Below are 21,773 nucleotides of genomic sequence, written 5' to 3'. Positions count from 1 at the left end.
GTTGACCAGATGACAGACAAAAGGATAACAAGGACCAACGGATCACATGCCTTTCCTCCTACAGCAGTCTAATCTGGTCTCATTTACATGATGACAAAATGTTCCAGTATCAGCAAGTACAGATGCTCTTCAAGTTGATGCGTGCTTCATGATTGCCAGTTTCCCATTCTAAACTCAGTCACATGGCTACTGCAGATTCTAGGTGTGGAGGAGACACTACCCCTTAATGAAAGAGGAAAATGGTGACCATTTCTGCAATCTCTCATATTCTTTTTTTTTTCTAGCAATAATAATTCACATTATTTTCACATAGAAATTATATCCATTATATCTCAAGACTTGAAATCCTCATCCAGGCTTGGAGTCCAGAATCAAATTATGCCCATCACGTCCTGATAGCATTCTCTTCACCCAGGAGTGCTTTCTTCTCTCTAAATATGCTAATATCTCTCCCATCCCTGAAAGTTCTATGCTTTTATATATTTTTTTATTAGCTGTGGAATATTTTTAGCTCTTTATTTGAGTACCTGCTTTCATCCTAGAAGTAGTACAAGGGTAGAGTCAATATTTCATATGTTTCTGCATATCCAATCCCAATTATTACTTTTATATGGTCATATTCTTTAAAATTCCTATAAAATTTTGAATGAACAAATGAATGATAAAAGTTAACCATCTGATGATACAAGAAAGCATTCTTTGTATAATTTCAGATTATATAAAGTAGACTATTTTTTGCAAGAGTAATATCCAAACAGGAGTTTATGGAATCACAAAGAGGTAAAGATCAACATGATAATATACAAATGAAGTTCTAATTAGTGTGTATCAGGCCATTTTCCACTTTGGCACTATATGATAACTCGGGAATTATTCACAAATTCATATGCACAAGCAGAAAGAATTGGTCAACTCAGAAAATATCAAAGATTCTACTTATAACCTTCAATTTCCAAAGATTTTCTATTATCTTGATGTTATCACTAGAAATATTTTTGTACACCGGCTTTTCATACATAGAGTCTAAACAAATGCAAATAAGTAACACATAATTTTTTTTTCATCTTTAAATCCCTGTAATTTTAAAGCAGAAGAGTCAGGAAAACTCAGGTTTATGTGAAAATGTGAAGAGATTCAGAATTTAAAAACAAGTCTGTAAAAGTATTTTCAATATAGACCACTGGTAGGCACGTCTTTGTGTTAGTGAATGTTTACTACTCGGACCAATGTTTTATCTGTACAGGAGCATCTATGTAAGTAGGCACATTTGTATTACTGCATTACTATATTAGTATTTCTGTGGCCATTAATAGGGCTATGTATGGCTGGGTGATGGACACTGGGGGGGATATATGCTATGGTGAGTGCTATGAAGTGTGTAAGACTGATGATTCACAGACCTGTACCCCTGAAATAAATAGTACATTATATGTTAATTTAAAAATAGGATTATGTAAAAATCTGTGCATAACAGAATTTAAATATCTATGTGTACACTGTGTGTACACCCATTTGTATATGCAGGGGCTTGTCAAGGGACTGTAGAGGGAGATGGGCATTTATTATGCATGTTAGGTGCTGTTCAAGGTGCTTTACCTAAAGCAAACAAGACATCCCTCACAGAAATCCTGTGGTGTATGTGTTATGAGGTTATGCTAGAGGAAACCTCCTCAGGAAGCAGATTATTTTTATATAATCACAATTTAATAATTTTTGGAGTCAAGAATCAACTCAGACCTCCTCTTTCTCCTCATCTCCATGAAAAGAGAGTAATTGTAATAAATGGTGATTAAACAAACATTTATCATGTTACAGAGTGTTTCTTGAAGCTGAAGGTAGGGAAATAGTGAGCCGTTGAGTATAAATACTGTTGCCAAGGCCCATTCAGGAAACAGTTAAGACCTTCCACGGGGCTAAAACCTTAAAGGGATTTTTCTTGTTTTGTTTCTTCTTGTTTTGTTTTGTTTGTTTATAAAAGAAAGTGTAAAAAGAAGGGGAAAGATAGAAGAAAAAGGGAAGAATATGAATTCTTTTCTCTAATGTTACAAACATTACCCCAAGGATAGTTGGGTAATAGTGTTTTAGTGTCTGGTTAGTTCTTTAGAAAAGTTTTCCTGTGAGAATTCACATAGATGACAGAAAATTTGGGAGCAATTGTAATAATATTTGCACTGACACTCTAATCCAATTGGTTTTGTGTTGCCAAATAATTTCCCAAAATTGCCAGACCATTTTCTAGCCAAGAAGCAATGCATACTTATGAAAATTTGGAGATTAACATAAATGTATCATTTTCCTTTGCTTCTCAAGAAAAAAAAAAGAATTCTAAAATATAAGTTGCAGAAAAGAGGGAACAATCATAGATTTAAAAATGAGAAAAAATAATAATCAGTGTTGGATAATATACACAGCTAAATTTCTTAGATGAGTAATACTATTAAGGGAGTACCACTATGTTTCCCATTTTTTACTACCTAAAACTCAATAAGCATGCATGGAAGTAAATATACAGGCTGACTGTATTCTAAGAAGACAAAACCATGATGATGCAATGTTTTATTGCTAAAGTCACATTTTGAGTGAGAGTTTTGCAGAATAATTATTTTGGTGGATATCTCTTATTTCAGAATTGAATAGATTTCCTGCTGTTAAAGTTGAAAATCCCTGTAGATACAGGTTATTTCTTTATTTCTGATCAGAAATATCTTTAGCAACTCATCCCAGTTGGGTTCCAGAGTTGTGAATTGGTATTGTCATCTCTTTTCTAACCACTTCACACTCTACCACAGAGACAGGCAATATAGAGAATAAGGTCAGAGCTTATAGAGAGAGAAAGTCACTGAGTTTATAGGCATATTTCAAGTTAGCAATATTTGATTTGGGACTCCTGAAAATATAAAATAGCCATTTTTATTAATAGTTGCATCATCTTTAGAAATTCTGAGTTTATTTTTACATATTTACATTTTTCTTTATTTCATATTAACAAGAGCTGGGCAGTTTTAAAAATTCATTGTATTTTCTAATCATGAACCAAACAATTCAATTTTATACATACGATTCATGTATATATAAAAATTAGATGAACTATATTTTTATGAAATTATATCCTTGGTAGAAGACATCTTTTTATCGCTTATGAGAAAGTTTCTTCAAGACAACTTTACAAATTAATTTGATGTAAATATAAGTAAAAAAAATCTCTTAATATCCTTTTGGCCAAAATGATACTTTAGTATTTAGAATACAATTGTTACATATTTATCTTTTATATTTAATTCTATATTTGCAAAGAGCATATCTGCCTCAAAAAATTTTCAATGTCATCTTTTCATAATTAAAGATTTTCTCCCAAAAGCTTGCATCTGGAAGTTAAAGAGGTTTAACAATGAAAGAAAGGCAAGAAAATACTTCAAGTTAATAGAAACCTATGCTTCTTTTTAAAAAGTGAGAAATCTACAAACCAAAGTAGTTAAATAATGAATATTATGGGGCATTCTTTCTCCCTTGGAAACATTTATTACCAGTGGAACTTTTAAAATTAAGACTTCCCTCCTGTTGTTATTGATTAGACTCCCAAGATGGATATGGAGTATCCATGTTTTTTATGACCAATAATCTTGATTTGGAAATTGGTGTACTGAGTTCCTAGGCCTTTCCAATTATACCAAATGCAGCAGGCCCTCCAGAGATTTCCAACAGAATATTATTTTTCATTATCACTCCTCTTACATCTTGAGGCTTATTGACAATCATCCTTAACCCAATCAGGTTCTCATAGGTAACCCTCCCCCCACACTGGCAAAGCACCCAATGAAAAAGCCAAATATAAAATGAAATATTGTCACAATAATGTATGTAAGTTATGGTATATTTTGTCTTTGATGAAATGGTATAGAATATGGTTCTTCCTTCCTTCCCCCTGCCCAAGCTAGCAACAAGATTACCCTGTAATGAGTATCTTTTCTAAGAAACTTAGCATTTGGTTCATGTGCATTTTTTCCACAGATGCCAGCAGTAACTTAGCAGACACAACTGTAAAAATCATGACTCCAAGACAATTCTCATGCTTTAAATGGATCAGATCTTAGAATAGGCTTTTGTAATTGACCCAATCACCATATTTTTATATATGGATATATTTCACACTAGTCAAAATACATTTTCCCAGCAGAAGTCACCTTACCACAATCCAATTTTCACTTGTTTAATTATTACCTTGAACTGATTTTATCAGCTGGACCTCATCTGTCCTTCAATTATTGTTGTTTTGTCTTCATCATAAAGTACTGATGTAAAATCTGAGAAATTACTGCATGTAGGTAGATTTACCAGAGTTGGCAGAGAATAAGAAATTTATGTTTTATTTGCAGAGATGTGATTTATTTCTTCATTTGTTCATTTAACAATATTTATTAAATACTGGCTCTATTCATAATATTTGTAGGTACTTTGTTATTTTATCTTAAAAATTAAAGAAGATTTTATTTTTAAAACATAAGTGGTTATTTCGGGCAGCCTGCTATTTTCAAATATATTATGCTCTGTATAGTATTATTCATGTGGAAAATACACAGAATATCATTCAGTTCAAGTACAACCTACTTGTGACATCAATCACTGCCTGTCCCGGGGTACTGATTCTCATATTACATATAGAGGAAGGTTCTCATTTCTCCTCCAGACTCTCTATGTGACATTTACAAATATTTATTCTCATTTAGGGAATAACATTTTCCAACAAAGGATGATTTATTTTTGAACATCAGTATGAAGAAGAAAAGTCACGGAATACATGAAAGGTTTTTGTTTTGTTTTGTTTTATTTTGTTCTGAATAATTAAGAAAGATATAAGCCCAGGATAAGGGTGTAGGTAAATTCATATAGCAAGGTAAGAATTTCAGGATAAGGGAAATACACAAAATAGTTTTAGAAAATCTGTAAAAAAAATTCCCAGTCAAGAAATGCTTTTACAGAGTCCTATAATTCTGGAAAATTGGGACAAGAATATTATGTGATTTCAAATTTAACAGATGTCAATGCAAGTAAACCGAACAATCTTTGTTGCAATAAAATTTAAAATTCTAAAACATTGTAAGAGTTTATTAACTATAGACATTTTTTCTTTTCCTTGATTTTATTAATTATTCATTTCAGAACACTTGACATACATTGTGTATGTGTGAAGCTAATCAGTTTCACAATTAATAACACTGGGGAAATATTAGGAGAGAAGAAACACATTCTCTTTAATATTACATAGGTAATGGTTTAGCTATTATATTATTTTTCATATTTATTGAGTGTGAGGTCTTTTCCTGGATGTGGAAAAAGCTAGTAAAAAGAATCATGTTTTTATTAATTCGCTGGCATTTAATGTGTCTATTTTCTTCCCTTTTTTTGCTCTGTCTTATAACAAATCTATTATTTCTAACACATACAGCTAATGGATTATACTTAGAACATGTCAGAATGAGAAATTCCTATAGGAAATACTTTATTGATACATTTTGTGAAAAATTGACAGTATTATATTACAGAATTTGTTCATTTCTGTAAGACTGAATTTTCATTCTAATGTATGAAATATTACGGAAATAAAGCATTTGGGTTTGTATTTGGTTCTCCAAGAAGAAGAGCCTATGTCAGGTGCCAATGATACATTTGGATAGTGCTCCAGAAGAAGGCAGTCAGAGGGTTGGGAGGCAGGAGAGTGAACCAAAAGCAACCAAGCATGTCTCAGACTCATTGTGATGCCAACTCCTGCTCCAGAAGATCTGGAAGGTAAATTATCTCTGAGTTTGTACTACCTTCACTTAAAAGAGCTGGCTATTTGCCCTCTCATACCAGTCACTTATTAGCTACAGGTGACCCCAGGGCTGGACTGGGGAGTATTTGTATTAAAATACAAAATACAAAATCACTGCCCATGGGCTATGCAAATGATATCATTGGTGTAAAAACTATTAATGGCAAAACAAGCAGAATGGGTACACAAACATGATGAAAGGAATCTGAGCAGAGGTAAATAGAATAAATTCTGCATCCCATTACGGTTTCAACACTTACTCAGACCCTGTTCCTTCCCACGTTAAACTTATTCAGCCCTCTAACAATATATTCAGATTGGTTACAATTCTGGGGAAAAACAGGAGAGGAAGACACTCTAACTGCTGTTACTGCAAATGTTCCTAAGAGGATTATTTCTACTTATTGTCTTCTTCCTCTACCATACATAGTACAGATCTTACCCTGAGCTATCAGACCTGCTGGTCTAAGTGGTTTGCCTGATGAGATGAATTAGAATTTCATCTTTAAGCAGACCGAGCCTTTGGATACCATACCTTCTTAGGTCCAGGTTGACACAATTGCTGATTCACAGCTAAAACTAGCCATGGGAATACTACCTGATACCACAGAAAGTTATATGAATATCAGTCAAATTTCTTTGCCCTATTATGATCTAGCAATTCTAGTTCTTTTTCATGATTGGTTCAATTACTTTGCCAATATTTTAACATTCTTTGCCTACTAGTTTATAGTCATGAGGACCCTAAAAGGCCTAGGTGGTATCCAAATGTTTAAATCTAGCAGGACCCTAGCCCTATCCACTAGTGAGAGAATCATCCCACTGTGAAAGGCTATCCGGACGCTGAAAGACAAAAATTGTAAAAATGATGGTGGTGATGTTTGTGGTGGGGGGAGTGGGTTACCTGGCTGGCTCAGTCAGAAGAGCATGCAGTTCTTGGTCTTGTGGTCATGAGTTTGAGCCCCACGTTGGTTGTAGATATTACTTAAAAAGAAGAAGGAAGGAAGGAAGGAAGGAAGGAAGGAAGGAAGGAAGTAGGTAGGAAGGCAGGCAGGCTTAGAAAAGAAGTTATAGGAATAAGAACTAGGATTTCCCAAGTAAATGTTTAGGAATAATGACGAATAGGCTGCTCTTACTTCTACTTATATACTCCCACACTCATAAAATACCTCATATCTACCCATAGTAGATCATATAATGGGTACTGAGTTAAGGTATACACAAGACCCTGAAAACCCTGAAAAACAGCAACCCAAATTTCGCTGGTATTAAATCCATACTGACAGCACAACTGCAATCATAGAAGTAATTGCAGCATTCTGTCAGGCCTGTGGTCATTCATTGACTGATACAGTATGTGTAGGACCAGTGGCTTCCATGGTTACGTAGTCACCTGAAGATTGATTTGCATATTACATTTTCTCTTTGAAAACTCTTTGGCCTAAGAAAACAAATTAAAATTAAAAATATCAAGAATCATTTTTATTCTCATATAGACATACAGAAAAGAGAGTTCTCTTAGTTGCATCATAGGAGGGTGTAAAACATTTATTAGCATTGCTGTATGAATATATATCACTGAACTATTATTTTCAGTATTTTTTTCTCATATTGGAAATGGATTTTTACAGTTATGTCGTTTCATACTCTATGACACTTGTAACAAATCTTATGTATCTAAAGCATTCAACATTGAAAATACTGGTTTGTTATCATTAAACAATAACAAAAATCCTACTCTGTGAAATCTATAAAGAAAGTGATCAAATAACAATAAATTAAAGATCAAAAATAGAAATTAATCTCAATTATTATAATTACAACTCAAAATTATTATAGCATATATCATTAACCTCGAGTAATCTTCTTGGATGTCATTTTCCTATAACAGAATTTGATATATTTGTACTTTTGGAATTTAACCAAGATAAATATGTATAAAGGAATCTAGCACTGAAATTCACATTAATTCACAAATATTTCTATTTGCTAAGCACTATACTAGATTCAAAAGACATACCTCCTGCCCTCAAGAAGGTTCCAACAAGGGAATAGGTATAATTATAAAGTATAAAATGTGAAACAGTATAAATAAGAATAAGTAATGGTATATGAAAGAGTAGTGCATATTTAAGTCTACCAAGAATAATCAAGAAATGTCTTAAAGAAAATAATTTAAAACCTGTAAAATGACTAATTAGCATTGCAAAAAAACATATGGACATAGAGAAAATGCAAAACCATGGAAGGATATGTACATGGTGTCCAGAAAAAGACTAGTAGACTAAACATAGTTCAGTAGCATTGGAATATAAAGAACAGAATTTAGAACTGCAACACTTGAGGCCGGAGATGTAGACAAAGCCAAGATAGAAGACAGCATTGACTTTAAAAATAAGCTTTAGGGGTGCCTGGGTGGCTCAGTGCATTGAGTTTCTGCCTTCGGCTCAGGTCATGATCTCAGGGTCCTGGGATCGAGCCTCGCCTAGGACTCTCTGCTCAGCGGGGAGCCTGCTTCCCACCGTCCCCATCTGCCTGCCTCTCTGCCTACTTGTGATCTCTCTCTCTGTCAAATAAATAAATAAAATCTTTTAAAAAAATAAAATTAGCTTTAAATAATTCTAATCGTAAATTAAGCTGAAACAATTGATGTTCACATTTATTTCCCATTACAGAAAAACCTCCCTTACTACCTCCAAATACCACCTATTGGTGATCAAGCTACTCTCCTATGGAAACTTGAGACTTATGGTCCTTCCTTTTGAATCCAGACAGTCTTTGAACTGCTTTGATGAATCAAATAACCCAGAAGTGACATTGCACATGCTTCAAGGCTCAGACCTTAAGAGTCCAGCAGCTTCCTCTCCTTGTCTCTTGAAATACACTCCCCTGGGGCCCTGAGCCATCATCACCCCACTGAAGAGCCTGAGACAGGTCCTGAGACTGCATGGGGAGAAAGGGACCCAGCTGAACTCATCTTTCCCAAAGTCCTGACTAAGTTACCAGGGATGTAAGTGAAGCCATATTGAACCAACTAGAACAGCCCATCTCTCAACTGTGAACCTGAAGATAGAATATAAATGGTTGTTTGATTTAAGTCACCAAATTTTTAAGTGTTATTTACAAGGCAATAGATAATTGGAATACAGATATCACTATATCCTTTTTAAGGCAAAATGATAGAAATAATTATCTAAAATTTCTGTCTCCAGTTCTCTCTCTCTTTTTTCTTTTATCGATACATTTTATTTAGGCATAAATCCCTAGCATTCCACAGACCTCTCTTTTATCAAGATTGATAGACACCAATATCTGGTTTAATTCAATGGTCCTTTCTCAATCTCAGCTTATTCAAATTTCTGCAGGATTTAATACAACTGCTTACTCTCTCCTTTTTAAAAGCTTTTTATTCATTTTGTTTCTAGAACAAACATACTCACTAGAGGCTGTTCATTGTGTTTTGCTATTTTCTGCCTGTCTTTTTTTCCATCTTTATTGAAGTATTATTGACATATAATGTTGTCTAAGTTTTATACTTTTTACTGTGATGATTTGATACACATATATATGGAATGATCACCACAATAAGGTTAGTTAGCACATTCACTATCTCACATAATTACCTTTTTTTTTTCTTTTGTGGTGAGAGCATTTAAGGCCAACTTTCTTAGCAACTCTTCTCATGTACATAATTCAATCTTGTTAACAAATCACCATGCTGTACATTCATCACATGCTACTTATTTATCTTATAATGGAAGTTTATACTTTTTGACCAACATCTACCCATTTCTCCTATCTCCCAGCCCCTCCAATCACCAATCTACCCTCCATCAATATGAGTTCATTTTTTTTGGATTCTATGTATAAGTGAGATCAGAGAGTATTTGTCTGTCTCTGTCTGACTTATTTCACTTAGCATTGTCCCCTCAAGTTTTATCTATGCTGTTACAAATGGCAGGAACTTCTTCTTTAATGGTTGAATAATATTCCATCTCCTATATACACCACATTTTCTTTTTCCAATCATCTGTTGATAGACACTTAGACTGTTTCAGTGTTTTGGCTATTTGAATAATGCTGCCAAAAACATGGTGCTATCTAGGGAATTTCAATACCCACTGCCAGTATTACTACTTCTTCTTGGAGTCCTTTTCTTGCCCTTGTTTCTATTCCCAAATGTCTAAATAATGTAATACCAAGGGTTCAAGCTCACCACTTACTCTTGCCACCTTCCTTCTTTCCTAGATGACTCTTACAGTCTCATGCTTTACAATGCCATCTATAAACCCTACATATACAATACCTACCACTTACTGGGAACATAGGTTAGAGCAATGGATTAAACAAAGTCCCTGTCCTCAGGGAGCTTATATTCCAAAGGGAGAGTATAGATACTTAATACATGTCGTAACACATTTCTTGAAGAAAAGGAATTGTGTTAAACACTCTTCCTAAGAGCTGATGAAGCATAGATAAAATCATGTTTGAACATTCTTTAGAAATGTCTTCAGGGACTTCTGGGTGGCTCAGTGGGTTAAGCCTCTGCCTTCAACTCAGATGCCTTCAACTCATGATTCCAGGGTCCTGGACTCAGCCCCGTATTGGGCTCTCTGCTCAGCAGGGAGCCTGCTACCCACTCTCTCTCTGCCTGCCTTTCTGCCTTCTTGTGATCTCTGTCTGTCAAATAAATAAATAAAAAGAAAAAAAAAAAAGAAAGGAAATGTCTTCATATGCAATTTAACATTACACATGTGGGAAAATACCTTCCATTTTATATAAAATAACTATTAAAGGCAGTGTCTATATGATAGAGTCATCTCTATGTAATAATTATTATTAATAGACATAATTACCCAGAATAAAACTATTTTAACCAACTTTATTGAGATATAATTTGCATTTAATAGCATGCATCAATTTAAAGTGTAGTAATCAATGAACTTTGACAGATATACAAACCTGGGAAACCAACACCAGGATCAAGATACAGATATTTCCCTCAGGGCAGAAATTTTCTTGGAACCAAGCTCTTTGCTCAATTTTAATAACAAGAGTGATCATGAGTTTTTCTGATAATTTTCTTCTCCATTCTGACCTGTCCTGTTATGTGTGTGTGTGTGTTTGTGTGTGTATGTGTGTGTTTGTATGTGTAAAATAATATATTTTATATGTTAGAACAAAATGGAAGACAGTGGAAATCTCACTACTCATTTTGTCCTTCCTTTTTCTGGATCCCATTCAGTCCCTGTTAGATAACAGCTTTTTTGTGTATATGTATGTTTTTATGGTTATCTTTATGCAAATATAGGAAATGTAAATATATATCCTTATTTTTTCCTTTTTTGTGTAAAATTAACATATTGCATGGCTTTCCTATGTCTTATTTTTCATTTCTCAAAGTAAATTATATATTTCTTTTCCCTTTATATGAATAGAATCTTTTCTCATTCTTCTGTAGGGCTGCCCAATAGTATTTCATAGTGATGTGCTATAATGTATTTAAGCAATCTTCTGCTGATAGACATTTGGGTTGTTTCCAATTCTTTGCTATTACAAACAATACTCCAATGAGTGACTTTGAGCATTTGTCTTGTGCATGTGTGCCAAGAGTATCTGAAGAGTAAATTCCCAGAAGTGAAATTGCTGGTCATGGAGTATATGAATTTGTTATGTGGATAGATATTGCCAAATATTTCTCCTCAGGGAACGAGCCAGTTTATAGTGCCACCAGGAATAAATGAACATACTTTTTTCCTCCCTGGTCTTGCCAACAGAATGTACTATCAAATTTTGGGTTTTTTCTAAATGATAGATAGCACATAATAGCCCAGTATAGTTTCCATTTGCATTTTTAATTTTATGAATGAAGGTGAAAAAGAGCATAAGTAATAACTTAGAAAATTAAAGAAACTAACCTTTCCTTACAGGATGAGTTCAGAATGCAAGTCCCTTTGCACATATTGTTCAGACCTGAGCAAGGCAGCCCATGACCGTTAAAATATGCTTCAGTCATTAAACCTCAACTAGTATTTTTAATTCAAAAAAGAAAAAATTAAATACATAAGTTCAAAAGATTTACTTATTTTCTCATGGAGGAAAAAAAAATTAGAAACCACCTTCAGAATTAGGAAGCTACAGCCTCTACTTCACCATCTAATAAAATGGAGAGTTATGAACATTGAAGGGAGGCATCTTTAAAGAGCACGGAGTTGAAAGTTAGAGATAAATACAGAAATTAAAATGTAAGGTAACAGGTAATAAGCTGGTCAAAATTGCTGGCATTAATATAAATGTATGTTTTATTTTCTAAATGACAAAATGCAGAAATATTGAGGAGAAATGAAAATAAAATTGAGGAAAAGCATTCCATGAGTCCTTAGCATCCTTTAAAATGTAGCCTTTATGTTATCAAAATTCTTATCAAGCCATAGAAATGAAAATTTGAAATGCATCAATCATACATTTCACAATTTAAGTCCGGTCCCTAATTTCTCTTTGCCCTATAAATTTGTGGCATGGAACAGTCTGTTGAATTTAAGAAGTTTTCTCCCTATCTACATCTGTAGAAACTCTAAGTTAAAACAATGTCATCTACAGTTTCCTGCCATAGATAGATGAGTATGTGAATATCTTGTAGAGCCCAGGCTTTCCATATTTATTTACCTGGGTTAGATAATTGGGCTGAAAGGCTTCTATAGAAAAATTAAAATTTCATATCCCAGGAGAAGAGAAAAGCCGAGAATACAGACAAAATCATAGTAGGTCAATGCTATTGAACCTGTATGACAACAAATAGAACAGATGGGAAAACATCAGTCTGCTCCACCACATGGGCACAGGCTGGCAGCTCTGACTCATCCAGGAGCAGAGGTGAACACAGCAATCAACCTCCAAAAGCAACCATCTCTTAAATTTGTCTTCAAGGAAACCTTGAAATTCCATGGTGAACGTTACAGAATGCATCAGGGTTCTGATGCATTGTTCTTGTGTGATACTAATTATCTTTACCTAGAAAGCACTGGAAGCAGGTTATAAAAGCCAGTTTGACCTTAAAGCCAAAGCTAAAGTGTTTTTTTTTTTTTAAATCCTTGCCTTTATAAACCTCTAAAATATCTCATTACCTGACGGTATTTTAAATGCAAAGTATAACAAATACATGGTTATTTTTAGGATAAAACCAATATCTGTATATAATATTCTGCTTTTATAATATTACTTTCTAACCTCTTGGATCACATCCCGTGCTATGCAGAAAAATTCATTTCCATCGGAAGAGACTTTGCTGAGCACATGAGTCTGACGCTGCTTGCTACCTGACTGCTGGGCAGTTCTGAGTTGTAAAGCTTGGGGTGTCACACTGGGCTGACCCAAACCTGTTGTGACTTGTTTCATGATTTCTGAGAAAGGACCTAAGAGGACAAATTCCCCATTCTGACTAATGAAGGAGATGTGACAAAGGGAAAATCCCTTCTTGTCTCAGTACAAACTACCACCACTGGTGGCTATAGAAAGAAAATGAGATCCAGATTGGTAGAGACCAAAAAGGTGAAACATCAGAGGCAACTTGGGGTCAGAGGGGAAAGGCAGTTGTAATAAGGAGTTCCAGGTGGGGGAATTAAAGAGCAATCCCAGAAGGTCACAACAGAAAATTCTAAGCAGCTCTCAAGGAAAACAGGTCCACGGTCCACAATGTTCCCAGGAAAATGGCAGGGCTTATGGGGCTTGAATGTTAGTTGACTCTCAATAAGGTTCAAGGCCAAAGCTTATTTTCCTTACAAGTCGGACTATTGCTCATGTTTCTTTTAGCACTCTGGGGTGCTCTGGGGGAAGGCTAACTGCACTGAGATGAAGGTGGTTCAGAATTTGCTAAAAATTCACATTTTATCAGATAAGATAATTTGCATTTCTTTGAAGAATTTACAACTCCTGTATGGCTTTCTGCGCAAGTCAGTTTTATTTTTCTCCTCTAAAATGTATGGAGCCAAATACAGTCAATGAAGTTCTGGTAACAGATGATTGGTAACAATTCTAGGCAAGTACAAGACAAACATTTATTCTTTTCTAGGCCTGAAATCTTATCTGAGCCTTGTTTTTTTTGTTAAAATTTTCTTTTGTATGTCCCATTAGTGGTTGATACTATCTAAAATAAGGTCCTTAGAGGCAAATCCCAGGTAAATAAAATAAATGTATGTTTGGATTATCTTCAGTGATATGGAGTGATAGTGATGGGGGAAATGAATAGATGTTTAAAATATTAAAGTACAGGGTCCTTTCTTAGACTCAATTCAGTTTTGCCTTTACTATTACTGGTCATAGGCAGGCAGCCGCCCCCATATAATTGACCACTGGGAAAACTTTATTCCTTCCGAATCTGGCTGGAAAGTGGAAAGATTATTCTATAACGTATTTCATTTTTAGAGCTAACAAAGATAAACACACAGGGTATTTCAATTTAAGGTTGCTGTTGCCCATAATTAGGGAACTATGATAGGTTATTAAAAAAGAAGTTACAGAAATGAGGAAGCCGCACAGTTACAAATACTTGGAGTCAGGAGCGTTTGGCACTTTCTGAATTTCTTATCAGATGGCAAATGGGTCTCATTGCAGACACTACACTACATTCAGGCCCTACACTACACCTCGTAGGCTCCTTTTCACCCATCCCTTTCCGTGCTGAGGCTGCGCTCCTAATTCAAACAGGATGAAAGAGGCAGAGATTTTCCCTCTCTAAAACTGGCGATTTTTACCTGAAAGCATTTAAATTGAGTCACAGGCAGGTTATAAGCTCTTGTTCGAGTTCTAGGATACAGTATGCAAGCAGGCATGCACGCACACACAGAGACGCACATATACGTACAAACGCGCATGTGCAGCTACCCTCCCCCACCCCGACACACTGAATAAACTTTCTCTTATTTTTCCTTTCTTTTCTTTTTCTTTTTTTTTTTTTTAATAAAGATTTTATTTATTTATTTGACAAAGAGAGAGCACAACCAGCAGGGAGCCTGCTCATCAGGGAGCCCTAATGGGGCTGGGTCCTGGGATCATGACTTGAGCTGAAGGCAGACAGACGCTTAGCCGGCTGAGCCACCCAGGTTCCCTTCTCTTATTTTTTCTGTACAATAATCGACTACAGTTCATTTTGATGTAACTATTCTTCTAATTGATGACATAAAATGCCGGCTAGCTGAGCAGGTATAAAGAAAAACTATGATTTGGCTTTCCAAATTCACCATTTATGTAATTAGCACCTGAAGACCTAGTTGTCATAACTCGCAGCTATTTTCTGGACTTCACATCATGATATACTTTTAATACTGATCACTATACTTCTATTAAAATTATCAGCCCATTAGTGAGGCTGTATTTCGTACGCATTCTTTCTTACCTTCTCCTTACTGAAATGTATTGTCAATTTGCAACATTAATGAACAGATCCTGTTTAAAATGTGTTGCTTCTGGGGGTGCCTGGGTGGCTCAGTGGGTTAAAGCCTTGCCTTCAGCTCATGATTCCAGGCTCCTGGGATCTAGCCCTGCATTGGGCTCTCTGCTGGGCAGGGACCCTGCTTCCCCCCTCTCTTTGTCTGCTTATCTGCCTACTTGTGATCTCTGTCTGTCAAATAAATAAATAAAATCTTTTTTTTAAAAAATGTGCTGCTTCTAAATTAACCTTTATGATTACTTTTCCCACTTAGTTTGGGCAGAATTGACTGACAGATTGTGAGATTATCAAACAGCCCTTTTTCTCACCATGCTTAAAATGCATTCTATGTTTAAAATAGTGCTCTGAATGTGCTATGTTTGATCGCTCTCACTTAGTAAATGAACGAAAATATGATCCAGTGAAACATTATTATCAAATATATTTGTTCATTGAATAAGTACTGTTAAACAAGGCTGGAACACATTCGTAAAAAGACAAAGACCCTTGCTGTCCAGGAGCTTAACATGAGAGGAGCGAATAATAACAACGAGTTAAATTATGTGGTATGTTTTAAGCTGATAAACATTACAGAAAGAAAAACCAAGTTAGGGGGAGGGGATTGGAGTGTTGTTATTGGTGTGCAGGTAGGGGGAGGGTACCAGTTTGCAATATTCACAATGTTGGCCTTGGTAGGCATCACTGGAAAAGTAAGAATTATGCACAAAGGAGATGAAGGAGTTAGCCAAATTCTTTTTTTTTTTCACCCTTTAAAAATTACACTTTAAACATAAAATTAGCAGAAATCTGGAGTTAACAGAAGATGTGTTTTTAAGTTGCATTTAATTGTATAAGACTAATGATTCACAGACCCATACCCCTGAAACAAATAATACATTATACGTTAATAAAAAATTTTAAAAAATAAGTTGCTTTTAATATAAAATTGTAACAGGTATATGGTATTAGGCATGTATGTTTACTTATAAAAATAAAATGTGCTTTGAAAAATTATACTAAATCAGTGGAAAGAGAAAATATAAGACTCTAGTATCTGTTACTCCTCCTGTTCCAACCCTAAAAAAAATTATAATGTGATGGGAAATGTAATCAAATTATTCCTTTTAATTTCATGGTTGCCTAATTACTTTGAGCGGAAACCAAGCAACAGTTTACAGTGCATGAATATATTTAAATTAGTTCCTATTTATGAGGTAACAAAATGTCTGTGCCTTCTATTATTAATTTGGATATTTACATTTCTAATTATAATTTGTTGGGAAATAAATTCAGTGTATTGATTTACTAATTTAGTACAACATTAAGTAATATACATATGTGACTTTATAAATCACATCCTATTGTATAAAGTACACTGATTTTTTGGTATGACTTGTTGAAATAAAACAAATATTTTAAGTTGCAATCAAATTTACTATTTATCTTAAGCCTCACTAAGTCATCAGTAGAAAATTAGAGCATCCTTTTTTCTTACTGCGCAAGATAAATTTCATTTATAGCCGTATAAACTTTGTCTTATATAATTTTAAGAGATAATGATTCTTACTTTAAAAAATAGAATGTAAACTTAATATATTTACCTTCTTCAATTGTGATTTTTTGCTTCATTAGCATGGAACAGGTGAAAAAAATATTATCAAGAGATGTGTATCACTTAGTAAGTGTTATCTCATCTAATTCCCAAAATAGCATAGAGAAGTAGAAGTTCTAGTTTTCTATTTTGTGGTTTAAAGGATGACAATACATACTGATCACATATAGAGTACAATGAGGATGAAAACCATCCATTGGACATGGGAACATGGAGGTCATTAGTATTAGTAAAATTTTTGACTCTTTAGTGTTTTTTGTTAATTTTATAGTCCTATGTTAGAAAACCCTATTTTTTCCTCGGCTGTTAAATATGTTTACAAATTGTAAATACAATCATATTTCCTTTCTAATTCTCAAAGAAAAATTATAAACACATTTTAACTCTATTGTTGGCTTGAAGGTGTTTTTAAATTTGACTTAATTTTTTCTATTTTTTTAAAGATATATTTATCTAAGGAGAGAGAGAGAGCAAGTGGATACATGAGTTGGGAAGGGACAGAGGGAGAGAATCTTCAAGCAGACCCCCATTGAGCACAGAATCTGACACAGGGCTTGATCTCACAACCCATGAGATCACGACTTGAGCAGAACATTTTATGCTTTATCGACTCAGCCACCCAGGAGCCCCATGACTTGATTTTTTCTAATGAATTTTTTTAGTTTAGCTATAAAGTACAAATATGATAATAATAATAGTAAATACTGGTGTTTTATAGGAAGCTACTGCTTTGCAGTTTCCCTCAAGGAGCACTATGTGGACTGACTTTATTTTCTCACAAAACATATACAGCTGTCCACATGCAAGAGCAGAGCTATGACCAGATTATCTCATGTAATGTAAGATTTACCTACGGATATATGAGAATTAAGAAGAAGGAGAAAACTGTCTTGGCTGTGCAGATAGGAATTCCAAAGACAGACCCCTCTGGCCATCTCTTATCATCCTTTTCTTAATGCCACAACCAAGAGTCTTTGTCCTTTCTCCATTCTCTGCTGTTTTGCTGATTGAATTCCTCTAAGTAACTTCTTCTACTGCTTTTTTATTTTCACAACAGATTCATAGCATCCCGTAAAGATGGCTCCCATTCCCCTCATACCTCATGTTCAGACTCCCAGATGAGGTGCCAAGTGAGCTAGTAAACCATGATCCAAAACACACCTAGCCTGATCACCAGTCCTGTTCTTGAAAACTGCCTCACAGTCTAGTGCCTTGATACTGATACCTGCTTCCTTCCACTGTGAACAACTTGGTGAGGTTGTTCAACTTATTGAGGCAACTTACTGAGTTGCCCCTGAAAAACTTTGCTAGAAAAAGGCTGTGGGAAAGGGGTTCAATGAATGCTCAAGGATTCATCTTCAAAGTACACTTGAATCAGGACACCTGGGTGGCTCAGTCGGTTAAGCGTCCGACTCTTGATTTCAGCTCATGTCATAATCTGAGGGTCGTGATCTCAGGGTCATGATATCAAGCCCCACATCAGGCTCTGTGTTGAGCAGGGAGCCTGCTTAAGATTCTCTCTCACTTGTTCTCCCTCTGCCTCTCCCCAGCTCATGCTCTCTCTCTCTCTACACACACACACACACACACACACACACACAGTACCCTTGAATCAAGTTCCCTGGTTGCAGGCATTTCTCCAAGCTATAGACACCTATTCCCAGCTACCATCTAGGAATTACCAATGGTACGGAGAAATGGCTCATTTTCAAATTATTTATTTATTTACCTTTTACTTGATTTTACTGAGAAAACACACTGTACCTTTGGTCCTGTGCCCAAAAGAGTGACATGGTATTTTCCAGGCAATAAAATGGGGAAAGGGAATTATGACCAGATGGGACAGCATGTGTGCCATTTGGAGGAAGGCTAAAAAGTTCTTCTTGGCTCAGACACAAGTGATGTGCATTGACAGGGAGTGTATGAGATTTCCTAAGGAGAGCCTATATAGAATTATGGGCAAAGATGGTTTTAACTCTCCGGGACTTCATTATCTTTGTGTGAAATGAGATGCTTGGATGAGTTGTTTTCTGAGACTCACTCTGTCTATATGAGCCTCATTCAGTCATTTCAAGTCATCCTTGAATGGAGCCCTCTTGCATTGTCCAGATTCGGTTTCTCATCATCCCATACAGAATAAAAACATCATGAGCTGCTTTCAGTTCATCTTCAAGGACTCAGCCTTACCGGAGCAATCATTGTCCGAGAGCCCCCCACTCCCACTGACAGCAATTTAAAAATAAGTGTTTTGCCAAAGAATGTTCCTCCCATATCCTTCAGGCCTCGCTCCCTGTCAAAGACTCTGACCCACACACATCTCGAAGCCAAGAAACTTCCAGCCTCTCTCTTCACAATACATTATCTTATTAACACTTCCTATATTATTTCAACAATATGGGTCTTTATTGCCCTCAGATTGGCCAAACACTTGGTATTGAATTCAGACAGATATGTGATGAAAGGCCGATTACTCCACTGAAAATGTTTGTGACCCAGAGCAAGGAATGGAGCAGCTCTGGATGTCATCTGTGCAACAGAGGTAGTAATATGTGCGCAGAGCTGTATAAGGATTGGACGTGATGCACACAAAGGGCCTTATAAAAATTATAGCTGGTCCTTCTATTATTAATAAAGAATCTCAGAAATCCTTCATAAAATTCTAGCCCTACATCTGGGTCTCTATACAAATCATGGCATGGCATGTCAAAGTTGTGTTGCCAAAATTTTAAGATGATTTATAGACTCCAAAATATGTAGGCTTAAATATTTGCCTCATATGAATTACTGCATGATAGTTTATATATATGTGTGTGTGTGTATGAATATATGCATGTAATGTGTGTGTATATGTGTGTGTGTGTGTATGTAATGCATATGTATTTAACTCCAGTTGGATCCTGAGGGTACCTCCAAATATTGAATTTATAAAATACCAGAAACAAAGTCTAATTTCGAATTTCCTGCCAGGCACGGCAATCTAGCAGTCTGTGTGTGTGTGTGTGTGTGTGTGTGTGCACATGCATATGTATGTAGATATATAACATTAAAATTAGATGTCAAACTTTGCAAAAGATGAAATAGCATTTGGACCACTGAGGTAGAGGCTAAGTCTGGGCAGCAGCCTGAATTTGTCTACTTTTAGCTATGGAACTCCTCTTTTCGGGTATCAACTCATGGTCCTCTTATACTCTTTCAAGCAAAGAATTACACCAGTGTGGAGTACTGGAGAAATTTCCTAGTGCACAGCTCCCATGTTGAGCACTAAGTATGACAGATCAGTTCACTAGGAGTAAAGCATACGGTTCTGATGTTAAGGGGAATTGAGGTGGTTAAAAAAAAAAAAAAACAGGTAGGAATGTAAATAAACAAAAAGGGACTTACTGGCAATATTGGGGCCATTTTTCATAATGTCAGGTCAAAGCTTTGTAAGCATATACTCAGTATATCTCAATGTTTTGATTCTTAAAAAAAGCTAATTGAAGGAAGAAACTGGATTTGCTTCCTCAACTTAGTAACAGTTGACATGGGGCAGCAATCTGGTAGGGGTAACTGATTGGATCCCTCTGTTTTGTTTTTATTTCTGATTTTCCATCTCAGTTATTACTGTTCTCTTTCAAGCCGAAATACTGCAGCCAGATATTACAGTGAGATTTATGAATTCATTAAAAATACGTAGTTCAACTTCAACTGTCCATGTGGTTTTTAATTTCGAACAGCTTTTATGCAGCACCTTCTAATTTCAAATCTTTTTTTTTTTTTTTAAACTCCTAGATTTCAAAATAGCATTTCCAGGATGTGGCCATGATTACTTCTGCTCAAAATTGCCTGTTTAGAGGTTCACTGTTCAGCTGTATTTTCTATACAGCTCACTGGAAATCAAAACAACTAAGAAAAACGTGTTTTCTTTGCAGGAATGACTTTGAAATTTTAAAAATCACTCACAGTAAATTTAAACTGAACAAATTTCACCTGCATGTGTTCGGGCATTGTCGTGTTGCTAGCATGCAAATGCTCCTTCGATATTTGTTTGTTTTCTTTATATTTTACACTACAGAAGGATCTCTTGCTGGTGTTTGTTAGTAAGTCAATCTTTCTTCCAGACATCAAGAGGTGACCTTTATGACCCAAAGATTTATCAAGTCAGCAATCTGTTCCCTGGGGCCAGCATCTTCAGCGTCTTCCTCTGCCAGTCACGTCTGTGGAAGACTTTGCCAAACCCCATGAGAAAATGGACTAATCTACTTGTTTCAAAGAACAAGAATGACATCTTTACTGGCTGTACTTTGTCTATAGAGGAAAGAAGCTAATAAAGGATGAAATACTTTATCCAATTGTGAAAGATCCAATGCAATGTTTTTATAATAAAGGACACAGAGAGTAGCAGTTAGTAAGCAGCTAGTCTGAGAAGATAAGGCTTCATTACTAGGAACAAAGGGGAGAAACTTATTCCGAAGAACTCCGTGAGACAAATATGTTTTAAAGGCACAATACCTTTTGTCAGCGCATTTTTCTTGTCTTGGTTTGGTATTGTGGCTATGACGTTCTATAATAATTGAGCCACAATTGGTTTCTGGCCTCTTGTTTTGTTATCATAAAGGTCTGAGCACGCCTGCAATTAAGTCCAATTATTTGTGAATTGTGAGGTCGTCTCTGTAAATGACGACTAGTTGAAACATTACGGAGGTGACATGTCAAAGACTCCTTAAAAAACCAAGCGGAGGAAAAACTAGGCAATTATCATCAATGCTAGTTTTTAGATGGAAGAAGACAGCTACAGCCCAAACAATAGCATTCAAAATGAGTTCCCAAGTAAAAAGGAGTAAAAATAATCCTGAGAGTTAACCAGATTTACAAAGGATATCACTAGGTTACCTAATGAGAAGCAGCTTGGATATGACACTTTGCCATGGAGCTTAAATAAGCTTCTT

At 35.4% G+C, this 21,773-nt stretch overlaps 1 long non-coding RNA gene across 1 annotated transcript; it reads left to right on the top strand.

Annotated features, from left to right (window-relative positions):
* Positions 1-12,920: 12,920 nt before the first annotated feature.
* Positions 12,921-21,253, top strand: LOC116879612. Its single transcript, XR_004385070.1, has 3 exons — positions 12,921-13,139; positions 15,530-15,532; positions 20,946-21,253. It is a non-coding gene; the product is annotated as an uncharacterized LOC116879612 (long non-coding RNA).
* Positions 21,254-21,773: the final 520 nt, after the last annotated feature.

Source organism: Lontra canadensis, unplaced genomic scaffold (genome assembly GCF_010015895.1).
Source record: "Lontra canadensis isolate GAN:19392208 unplaced genomic scaffold, GSC_riverotter_1.0 scaffold62, whole genome shotgun sequence".
NCBI classification, from domain to species: domain Eukaryota; kingdom Metazoa; phylum Chordata; class Mammalia; order Carnivora; family Mustelidae; genus Lontra; species Lontra canadensis.
This window is presented reverse-complemented; position numbering and strand designations above follow the sequence as displayed.